Here is a 12,486-nt window from a genome sequence, read left to right as displayed (position 1 = left end):
CTTGGTGTGATCCAAACAAATATTGACTCGAAACCTGCTTTTACTTCATATCTTGCCTTGAATTCATTAGGAATTCCTCTTGGTTGTCCAATAGTGTCTAAATATACATTGGGGTCTGGCTCGTATCTTCTTTTAATTCTGTTGTCTTCCTTGTTTGTGCTTTGTTCTGTTCCCCATTGTGCCATGTTAATTTCTTGAAGTAATTGTACTCTTACGCATAAACCTTTCCATCCAACTGGTAAAGAATGCAATAATATCTCCCCTCCACAGATCCAAAAGAAATCAGCTATAATTAATGATTGGTCTTCATAAATTTCTATTGAAGGAAATGCAATAGTTTGATTTTCACATTCTTCAGGTGCTATTTTACTTCCTTTAGTTGTTCCGAGTGCTAAAAGTTCAGGAGCTCTAGAAGGAATTCCTGATTTCCAATAATTTTTCTTATCTATATACCAAATAAGAGCACATTTTCATTTAAATTTGTCCACATCTTGTGTTCCTTTGGTTTATGGAAACACTCATATTCTTGTTTATAATCTATGCTATACCATTTTGGAATCTTTACTTTCCGTTTTTCAATTCTTATATTTTGGCTGACGTCTGAATACTGACACCAAGATCCCCAGAGTGGTCTAAAAAAATAATTTAGGATTTCCCAAAAATCCTAGACACTCAGCAATACAATATGGTCTGGTAAAATCTGTTAAATGACAAAAGTTTCTCCCAAATTTGGCACATATGGATTTGGTATGGCTATCACTTTGTTTAACAGCGATTTGGAGCACAGCAACAATTTTCTTTTCCTGTTTCTTTAGCAGTAAAGGCTGCCCATCTATTCCACTCATTATTTTGGGCTGTTTCCCATAATGCATCATTTTGACTAATGTCTTCATCAGCTTGAATATCATAATTTGTGTTTCTACGATATTTGATTATCATTGGTTCTGTTGAGTTGATATCATTATCACTTTTGTTCAAAGGTTGAAAAGCCAACTGAAGGGAAGTCAGGTTGCTTTCTATTGGTTGAGTTTGGATTTGCATTATTAGGTGCATTAGGCATAGGATGGTCTTCAGATATGTTATCAGACTTATTCTCTATCCTCTCCTGTTCGTCTGACAGGAGGAATAGAGCTCCTTGTGGATCTTTTTTGTGCACTCGTCAGTTTGCACTTCATCATGTCAAGTCAAGTCAAGTCACCTTTATTAATATAGCGCTTTAAACAAAAAAGATTGCGTCAAAGCAACTGAACAACATTAATTAGGAAAACAGTGTGTCAATAATGCAAAATGACATTTAAAGGCAGTTCATCATTGAATTCATCAATTCATTGAACTCCATCGGTGACAGAATGGAAAAAAAACCTTGGGATAAACAAGGCTCAGTCGGGGGGCCAGTTCTCCTCTGACCAGACGAAACCAACAGTTCAATTCCAGGCTCCAGCAAAGTCAGATAACTAAAGTGCAGAAGAATCATCTGTTTCCTGTGGTCTTGTCCCAGTGGTCATCTGAGACAAGGTCTTTACAGGGGATCTGTCTCTGGGGCTCTATTTGTCTTGGTGTCCGCTGTCTTTCAGGGCTGTGGAGGTCCTTTCTAGGTGCTGATCAACCATCTGGGCTGGAAACGTACTGGATCCGGGTGACTGCAGTGACCCTCTGACTTGGATACAGACTGGATCTGGTGGCTACGGTGACCTCGGAATAAGAGAGAAACAGACAAATATGAGCGTAGATGCCATTCTTCTAACAATGTAGCAAGTACATCGGGTGTTATGGGAAGTGTTCCCGGTTCCGGTTTACGTAATTAATGCAGCCTAAAAATCCTTTAACGGATTTGGATATTAGAAGTGTATTAGTGTGTTATGTGTAAGCCAGGTTAAAGAGATGGGTCTTTAATCTAGATTTAAACTGCAAAAGTGTGTCTGCCTCCCGAACAATGTTAGGTAGGTTATTCCAGAGTTTGGGTGCTAAATAGGAGAAGGATCTGCCGCCCGCAGTTGACTTTGATATTCTAGGTATTATCAAATTGCCAGAGTTTTGAGAACGCAGCGGACGTGGAGGACTATAATGTAACAAAAGCTTGTTCAAATACTGAGGTGCTAAACCATTCAGGGCTTTATAAGTAATAAGCAAGATTTTAAAATCTATACGATGTTTGATAGGGAGCCAGTGCATTGTTGACAGGACCGGGCTAATATGATCATACTTCCTGGTTCTAGTAAGAACTCTAGCTGCTGCATTTTGGACCAGCTGGAGTTTGTTTACTAAGCGTGCAGAACAACCACCCAATAGAGCATTACAATAGTCTAACCTTGAGGTCATAAACGCATGGATTAACATTTCTGCATTTGACATTGAGAGCATAGGCCGTAATTTAGATATATTTTGAGATGGAAAAATGCAGTTTTACAAATGCTAGAAACGTGGCTTTCTAAGGAAAGGTTGCTATCAAATAGCACACCTAGGTTCCTAACTGATGACGAAGAATTGACAGAGCAGCCATCAAATCTTAGACAGCGTTCTAGGTCATTACATGCAGAGCTTTTAGGTCCTATAATTTAGCAGTAAGAAATTACTCGTCATGCAGTTTTTTATATCGACTATGCATTCCGTAAGTTTTTCAAATTGGTATGTTTCGCCGGGCCGCGAAGAAATATAGAGCTGAGTATCATCAGCATAACAGTGAAAGCTAACACTGTGTTTCCTGATGATATTTCCCAAGGGTAACATGTAGAGCGTGAAGAGTAACGGCCCTAGTACTGAGCCTTGAGGTACTCCATACTGCACTTGTGATCGATATGATACATCTTCATTCACTGCTACGAACTGATGGCGGTCATATAAGTACGATTTAAACCATGCTAATGCACTTCCATTAATGCCAACAAAGTGTTCTAGCCTATGCAAAAGAATAGTGTGGTCAATAGTGTCGAACGCAGCACTAAGATCCAATAGCACTAATAGAGAGATACAACCACGATCAGATGATAAGAGCAGGTCATTTGTAACTCTAAGGAGAGCAGTGTCAGAACTATGATACGGTCTAAATCCTGACTGGAAATCCTCACAGATGCCATTTTTCTCTAAGAAGGAATATAATTGTGAGGATACTTCCTTTTCTAGTATCTTGGACAGAAAAGGGAGATTCGAGATCGGTCTATAATTAACTAGTTCTTTGGGGTCAAGTTGTGGTTTTTTGATGAGAGGCTTAATAACAGCCAATTTGAAGGTTTTTGGGACATATCCTAATAACAATGAGGAATTAATAATAGACAGAAGAATGATTTAACAAGTTTATACAACTCTTTCCTCTACTTTAGAGGAGAGAATGAGGTGCGAATTGGTCCGTCAGGGGATTATAGTGCACTGTCTGATGTGATTACTGTAGCTGATGGCTGGCAGGGTACAATTTATCTCTAATAGTATCAACTTTGGAAGTAAAGTAGTTCATAAAGTCATTACTGCTGTGATGTTGGGAAATGTCAACACTTGTTGATGCTTTTTTTCCATTAATTTAGCCACTGTATTGAATAAATACCTGGGGTATGGTTTGTGTCTTCTTAAAAGAGACGAAAAGTATCAGTGTGTTAGCTGGTTTTAATGCTTTTCTGTAAGATAGGTACTTTCCATCCAAGCAAACGATACCTATAGTTTGTTTTCCTCAGCTGCGCTCGCCTTTCCGGGCTGCTCTCTTTAGGGTCGTAGAGGGGCCATGATACATAAAGGTGTCAGACCGTTTTCTAATAAAACATTATGATAAATTTATGTTTAATTCGTATAAAGCCCGGGTTTGTGTTGGTGTGACGGACCACTGTAAAACATTCCATTGTGGTAGGTGCTACATGAAATGATTTCTGTTTTTGGTCGCGTTATGCGCATTTGCAGCATGTTGCTGGCATTTTCGGTATTTGACCGCACGTGACGAATGTCAAAACTGACCTGAGAGATGTTTTTGTTAAGGTGGTGGTGTTGTTTCTGAAGTATGCAAGCATGTCTGCAGCTCATCTTCAGCCACCAATATCTTGATCTAACTTTTCCTAGCAACACAGGCAGAAATAGGTAGATAGGAAGCATTGGAAGGAGTTTTTGATCTGCCAAGGGACTTGTTGTCGTCGCCCCTGGGTTGAACTATGCTGTACCTCAAGACGGCATCATCACAGCAGCACCACTTTTTTAATTGATATTCTCGCAGCCGCATTATTATTATTATCACTAGACCAATCAGTAACACAGACTCAATTGATAAATAATCATTTATTTTTGCGCAACACATTGTTACTTGTGCTGTGGTATTGGGAGGAAGGCTTTAAGAACAACGTAGGTTGATGCTGTCGGTGCTACTCTGCTGGATGCTCCGCTTCACAGCTAGTGGGACTGTGCTAATGTGCACCCCTTCACACGTAGCTTGTTTAATTACAACATGCGCTTGGGAGAAGTGACGCAAAATTATGATTTATCGAAACCCAACCATCCACGCATGGCAGGAGAATACAGTTTCAAGCTAGGCTTAGGGACCGACCGTCCTTAAGTAAGTTAATTGGCTGTACATCGAGAGGGGAAAAAAAGGCATTAAATAAAATTAACTACACTATAAATTAATACATATTTAAAAATACTCTAGCGTAGGATATCCTTAAACTGGACCTCCTTATGAAGTCCCAGTAAAGAGTGGCTCTAGTTGGCATCCCTCACTAAGTTAACCTGGATCACTTTTTTTCCGTACTAATGGGGAAAATGACGCTGTCTCTGCGACCTCACAGTAGTTATTCAGAATGGATTTAGTAGCAGCCTGTCGAAGATACTTTATTCGCCTGTTCAAAGGTACCAGTTAATGCACAAATGCCCAAAGTACAGTCTAACGCGAAAAGTATGCAAATCGTAGCCGTAAGTGCGTTAGTTTACTATACAAGTATGTTAATTGCACAACCTTTTATTTTAAAGTGTGTAGTGTTAATTGATTTAAAAGTTATGAATTTGAAATTGAAATTTACTCTTTAACCTATCAATAACTGAACATGGAAATTATGTTAGTACCAAAAAGGAAGGCAGGCGGCGTTTGTTTCTTCCAGTAGGATGACACAGGTGTAGGTGCCCCCTGCTCGTGGGTCAGCTGTTGCAACAGCCACCAAAGGGATTGACCCGGGTGCTCGTACCCCCTCCATCTTTCAATCACCCGCCAGCTTCCACACCATTCCTCACACCCCCGTACCCCGTACAGCCCTGGTCTCTTACAGCCATGCCGGTACCAGACACGACGCCCTTGGTCCCACATCGCCGTGGATTTTGTTACGGATCTTCCCCAGTCCCCAGGGGTTACAACCACCATCCTCTCAGTAATTGACACGTTTTTTTTCAAAGTCGTTGCCGTTTCATCCCTTTGTCTGGTCTTCCCCACAGCCCTACAGACCGCCGCGGCTCTCCTCAATCATGTGTTTCGGCTTTTGGCCTGCCTGAGGACATTGTAAACTGACCGAGGCCCTCAGTTTACTTCTCGTGTGTGGAAAGGTAACTTTGCTCGAAACTCAGTATTAATGTTAGCCTCACCTCGGGATACCATCCTCAGGCCAACGGGCAGGTTGAGAGGTTGCTGAATCAGGATCTAACTCGCTTCCCTACGGACCTACTGCCATCAAAATCAGCAGGAATGGAGTCGTTACCTTGTATGGGCTGAATACGCTCAGAATTCCCTGGTTAAGCCTGCCACTGGACTGACACCGTTCCAGTGTGTCCTGGGATTTCAGCCTCCTCTCTTCCCGTGGGCGACGAGCCCTCAGATCTCCCTGCGGTAGATTCCTGGCTTCGTCGCAGTGAGGCTACGTGGAATGCCGCTCATGTGCATTTACAGCGAGCCATTCGCCAATATCAGCACTATGCAGATCGGAGGAGACGTTGGGGGGGTCCCCGGTACCGTCCCGGCCAGTGGGTGTGGCTTTCAGCCTGAGATTTTCCGTCTCAAACTACCCAGCAAGAAACTATCCCCTCGCTTCATGTGGTCCTTTTTAAATTCTGCGCCAGATCACCCCTGTCTCGTTTAGGTTGGCTCTTCCTTCTCATTACAAAATCTCACCTACCTTTCATGTGTCTCTTTTTCAGACCCGCAGTCACCCCCCAGGGAGAGAGGAGGTCCAAGAGGGAACACGCCGGTGCAGAATCCTCCTATTGAGGTTGACGGCGAGGTGGCCTACCCGGGTGCCGAGAGGTATGGACTCTAGACGTCGTGGCGGGGCTCTACAGTACCTCATTGACTGGGAGGGGGTACGGTCCTGAGGAACGCTCCTGGGTCAGGTCTCTCGGACATCCTGGATCCCTCTCTGCTTACCAGCTTCCATCGGACCATCCTGACCGCCTGCTCCCAGACCCCGAGGAAGACCCCGTCGACGTTCTGGTCCTCGCTTCCGGAGCCGGCCGCTCGCAGGGGAGGGGCTATGTCATGGGACGGTCTGCTACGCCCTCCTCTCTGGCTGCATCAGATCCGCCTCGCCTGAATATTAGTACTTCATTCCCCCAGTGTTCCTCTGTGCAATCATCCCGTCTAACCCGCCTAGTTTACCTTGAATTACAATTAGTATCATCACCTGCACCTTGTCCTTCTCCCCTTTTATATGGACTGCTCCCCTCTTGGTTTTTTGTGAAGTAATGCTTTGCTCCTGGTCTATGTCGCACATAGTAGTATTATCTCTGAATCCTGTTCTATTGTTCTTTGCTGACCCTCTGTTTGTACTTATCTGAGTTCTTTACGAAATATCTGCCTGAGTTCCCTTTTGAGGCCTGCCTGAGTTTATGTCTGCGGTTATCTGTTTGGTTACGTGTATCAATAAACTGCTGCAGATGGATCTAACTGACTCAGCCTTGTCATCACAGTGATACTGTAGCTGATGGCTGCATGGTTACAATTTTATCTCTAATAGTATCAATCTTGGAAGTAAAGTAGTTCATAAAGTCATTACTGCTGTGCTGTTGGGAAATGTCAACACTTGTTGATGCTTTATTTTTCATTAATTTAGCCACTGTATTTAATAAACACCTGGGGTTATGTTTGTTTTCTTCTAAAAGAGACAAAAAGTAATCAGACCTAGCAGTTTTGAATGCTTTTCTGTAAGATAGGTTACTTTCCCTCCAAGCAATACGAAATACCTCTAGTTTTGTTTTCCTACAGCTGCCCTCCATTTTCCGGGCTGCTCTCTTTAGGGTGTGAGTGTGCTCATTATACCATGGTGTCAGACTGTTTTCCTTAACCCTCTGGAGTTGATTAACGCGTATACGCGTTTTGGGGTATTTCCTCCTGATAACCCCGAAAAGAACTTAAATTACATTTTCAGTTTTGATCGTACACAGATAAGAGCAATACATCAATCGAATCTGTAAAGGGTCTACTTTTTTTGTATACAGACATAATAACAACAAAACTTTGTGCACTTAAAAAATAAAGATAACAAACAAGATATGCTGTCTGCAGCCTTTGTCTGGGCTTATCTTCATTTACAAATGTGTCATTAAAATGAACTGTAACTCAGTGAATACTCAACACAGAGACATGAGAGATATATCTATAGAAAGCCTGACATGTCTACTTTTAAACTAAATAAGTGCTGCCGAAAACAAATAATCTGTGATAAAGTAATCCATATGAAAACAACGCAATGTCCGTTTTTCACGTCTCCCTTCATTATCTTCTAATGTGACCATGCCCCTGCGCTGAACGCGCTTTTGAGATGATAATGTTTCACTGAAGTCTTTATTCAGCAGAGATCATAAAAATTAGTAAGTCTCTTTTTATTTATTTATATATTTGTACTAGTTTTCACATAACGTGTAAACATTTTACTAGTTAGACTTTTTCCAAAGTCTTTTTCCAAACTATAATTCCTGACTAAATATATAATCAAGTGAAATATTATGAAGTTTCAATAACAATATTCACTACTATACCATTCAAAAGCTTGATGTAAATAATATAAATGTACCAATAAATGTAAATGTAACAAATGTAACAATCAATGCTGTTCTTTCAATTTATCCCCCCTAAAAAACCTGAAAAAATGTTCTCAGCTCTTTTCAACATTAATAATAATAATAATAATAATAGTGATAATAATAAATGTTTTTTTTGTAGAAAATAAGATTGTTAAAAGGATTTCTGAAGGATTGTGTGACTGAGTAATGATGCAAAAATTTCAGTTTGAAAGTCAGCTTGATTGTTCCTTACATAAACTGTTTAACTGCACTCACAAGTGAATATTAAATTATGTTGTGGGATAATTAAATATATTCTAAATAAACTACAAACATAAAATTATATACATTTATTTTGTCATCACATTCTTTCTTGTAACTCATCCCTCTCAGTGACACACCTGGCTGAATGGCTCATTATGCAGCTCATTATGCAGGCCTTTGTCTTCTCGGGTGTGAATTCATGATAGTTGACGCCTACTCGCATATGACTTTTACCAACAAAAAGTGTCTTAGAAAATTTAAATCAATATATTGTTTTCTGTAAGTGAGTAAACAAGATGATTTTCACATAATTTAGAAAAAAACAATTCTAGGCTACAAGCTCCAGTTCTCAAAAGTCCCGGGAACCAATGTTCTGTATGTGTTTTATTGCCTTATTCAAGTGATTTAACATTTTTTAGTTTTTCACTAACCACGCATAACATTTTTTTTCTCAAAAACACACAATCATGTACATACATGCTGCTCACATATTATTATAGCCCAGTTTGTGCTGATTACAGTGAGATTAGACTTTAGCCATTTAGATATTTATAAGTAACTGAAAAAAGCACAAATGTCAGGGCATGACAAAACTTCTCCAGGCCCCAAAAATACCCTTAGACTCGAGAGGGTTAACCTTCCTTAAGTGTAAAGGAGCAACTGTATTTAAAATGCTAGAAAAGAGAGAGTCCATAGTTTCTGTTACATCACTCAAGTTGTTCTGAGGTTTTGGATATGCTAAGGAATTGGGATACATCAGGAAGATTACTTACAAAGCAGTCTTTTGTGGTAGAAGTGATGGTTCTACCATTCTTGTAAAAAGAAGTAGAATTTACAGTTTTAGCTATATGAAAGTTTGCAGAAAACTAAATAATGATCTGAGATATCATCGCTTGGCTGCATAATTTCAAACACCATCAACATCGATTCCATGAGACAGTATTAAATCTAGAGTATGTTTTTGACAATGAGTAGGTCCTGAGACATGTTGTCTAACCCCAAAAGAGTTCAGAATGTCTATAAATGCTGATCCCAATGCAACTTTTTCATTATCAACATGGATATTAAAATCACCAACCAGTAAAACTTTATCTGCAGCCAGCACTAACTGGGATGTAAAATCAGCAAACTCTTGAATAAAGTCTGTATGGTGCTCTGGTGGCCTGTATACAGTAGCCAGCACAAACATCACAGGGGATTTATCATTAACATTTGTTTCTCTGGATAATGTTATATTAAGCACCAATACTTCAAACGAGTTATACTTGAAGCCTGCCCTCTGAGAAATCCTGAAAACATTGTTATAAATTGAAGCAACAAACCTCCCCCTTTACCTTTTGGACGTGGCTCATGTTTTATAACAGTAATCTTGGGGTGTAAACTCATTTAAAAATAATGTAATCATCAGGTTTTAGCCAGGGTTTCTGTCAAACAGAGTGTGTCTAGATTATGATCAGTGATCATATTATTTACAAAAAGTGCTTTCGTAGAAAGGGACCTGATATTCAATAAGCCAAGCTTTATCATTTGTTTATCTGTATTACATCTGTTTTTTTATTTGTTGAACCTCAATTAAATTGTTGCTCTTAAATTGGTTTGGATGTTTTTTGTATTTTCTAGCCCGGGGAACAGACACAGTCTCTATAGTGTGATATCTAGGTGAAAGAGTCTCTATGTGCCCTTTGTAGGGACCTCTACAATATAGCACAGGCATGGGTCAACCCGTAAGCATTTCATGCGGTGTTAAGTGCGTGTTCCTGTTAGTTTGCATGCGATAGCTCATTAGTGCCAAAGGTAATGCATCAATCAAATTTAGTTTAGTACTTTCACATTTTTTATTAATTTTGGCCTTGATAGTTCCATTACTCTTTTTATTCTTAATTGTTACAATTCTTGTTTCACAGTTTTTTGTATAAATGCCGACCCATTATCTGAACTTATTTCTGATGGTATTCCAAATCTAGGAATTACCTCTCTTTTTAAGAATTTAATTACTGTTCCTGCTCCCAGGTCTGCTGAGAGTATTGCCTCTACCCATCTGCTAAATCTGTCTATGATAACAAACATGTATCTTTTGCCTTGTACTCGCTTTATCATATCCACATAGTCGATTACCAAATGCTTAAAGGGCCCTTCTGGTACTAGTATAAGGCCTATTGGTGTCGCTATCCCTTTCCTCACATTGTAGTTGGCACAAACTTCACATGAGGACAAAAATGCATCCACCATTGCATATAAATAAGGAGACCAGTATCCTTGCTGTTTAATTTTCCTTATCACTTCCCCCCTTGTGCAATGATCAAAACCATGTGCATCTGCAATAAGAATACTAAAAAGTGAAGTAGGTGCAACAATGTTTCCTTCATGTGTGCCGCCAGATCACTTACGAGACTTTTTTAGCTCCCATTTGGTGCCACATTGATTGATCATAGGGGCCTACTTGTTGTTGAATTCTAATAATATCATCCAATTGAGGTTGAGGTTCCATAAGTACTACAGGTGCTAATACTGCTACCTGACACCCTGAAGCTTTTTTAGCTTCTAAATCCGCTGCATTGTTTCACTTAATGACATAATCATTTCCCTTCTTGTGTGCCTGACATTTGATTATTGCTAGTCTTTTGCGCTAATTTTGTCAATACTTTAATTGAATCTCTGTGACATTGTTCTTATGAGGAAGAACAGATCATTAAATCATCCAAATATTGTAGTAGTGTACTGTCTATTATGAGATCTCCTAAATCAGCCTTAAGAATTTTATTAAATAAATGTGGCAAATGTTTATATCCCTGAGGAATTCTGGTGTATTTATACTGTTTACCTGCATATGTAAAGGCAAACAAATACCTACTCTCTTCTGCAAGCAGCACACTGAAGTAGGCTGAGCAAAGATCAATTACCATAAAGTATTTGGCATCAGGAGGGACATTCGTCAGTAACATGTGCGGATTTGGTACTTCAGCTGGCAAATCTTCTATTATTTCATTTATTGTTTGTAAATCATGAACAAGTCGCAATCTGTTTTTGTCTGATTTAATTACAGGCATAATTGGAGTGTTACAGTAACTAGTGGTTTCTATTAATATTCCTGCCTTCACTAAACTTGCAATAATGTTTTTTATTCCTGCTTCAGAATCCGGACGTAAAGGGTATTGTGCTCTTCTAGGCAGACATGAGTTAAGTTGAACTTTTACTGGATTTGCTGATTTTATTAATCCAATATCTGTATCATGTCAAGACCATAGTTCAGTTGATACCTGACGCTCCATTTCCTTAAATAACTCAGTCTCAATTTTGTTCATTACTTCAGATGTTGTTATCATCTGTGTCACTTTCTTATGACCTATAACTACTTCCTGAGGAATTCCCAGCAAACTGGTTGCACACGAAATTTTGATGTAATTTTTGTCAGCTGAATGAAAAATCAATGGATGTTCTGTTGGTTCCCATTTGCTTTGTTCTGCCTTTTTCATCATTGGTCCTAAATCTTTTGCTAAATCTTTTGTCTTTGCAAATTTTCCAGACAAGGAGAGATGTGAGGCATATTTTAAATTTAAACAGGTATAGACAGCACCTGTGTCTAACATCATGGGTGTGGTTTTTCCTTCTATTCTAATTTGCATAATAGGCTCTTGATCAGCTTTAGTTGTTAAAATTGGAAGCTGATTCTCCCCTGTAGGATTCTCTGGGCACTCCTAATAGCCTCTGGGCCCTGTACTGTACCTCGGTTAGGCTGTTTCCAGCTCTCCTTCCTCCCACTCTGAGGGTACTGTTGCCATAGATAGGTGGGACGATCATTCTTTATTTTGTCCAAGCTGTCCACATGTCCAGCACACACCTGAAGGACCAGTATAAGGCTTGCCTCTTCCTCTCTGGCCTCGCTGTATTGTTTTTTTTTTTCTCTCCATCCCATTGGTCCTGGCTGTTGAGTATAAACATTAATTATGGGCACAGGGATCGGGTGTGCGTTTGGAGAGACTGCTGTAAATGTGTAACACCTATCCCATTAACTTTTACTTAAGTGCTACATAAAATAAGGGACCAACCAGACCAATCTTTCTCATGAATCAAATGTATTTAACATAGTCACACACAACATTCATTATTCAACCTGACACAAATTTCTTACATGAAACAATTAGAACCAGAGGATAAGAAATACAGTCCATCAAATAAAAGCGCAGTCCTTGGTTTCTCATCAATTAGGACCATACGCTTTGCTCAGTCTTTGTTGAAAATGAATAGAGAAAACAGTACTTAAGTGGCAAGATG

The sequence above is a fragment of the Cyprinus carpio genome, chromosome A2, assembly GCF_018340385.1.
Source record: "Cyprinus carpio isolate SPL01 chromosome A2, ASM1834038v1, whole genome shotgun sequence".
NCBI classification, from domain to species: Eukaryota; Metazoa; Chordata; class Actinopteri; order Cypriniformes; family Cyprinidae; genus Cyprinus; species Cyprinus carpio.
This window is presented reverse-complemented; position numbering follows the sequence as displayed.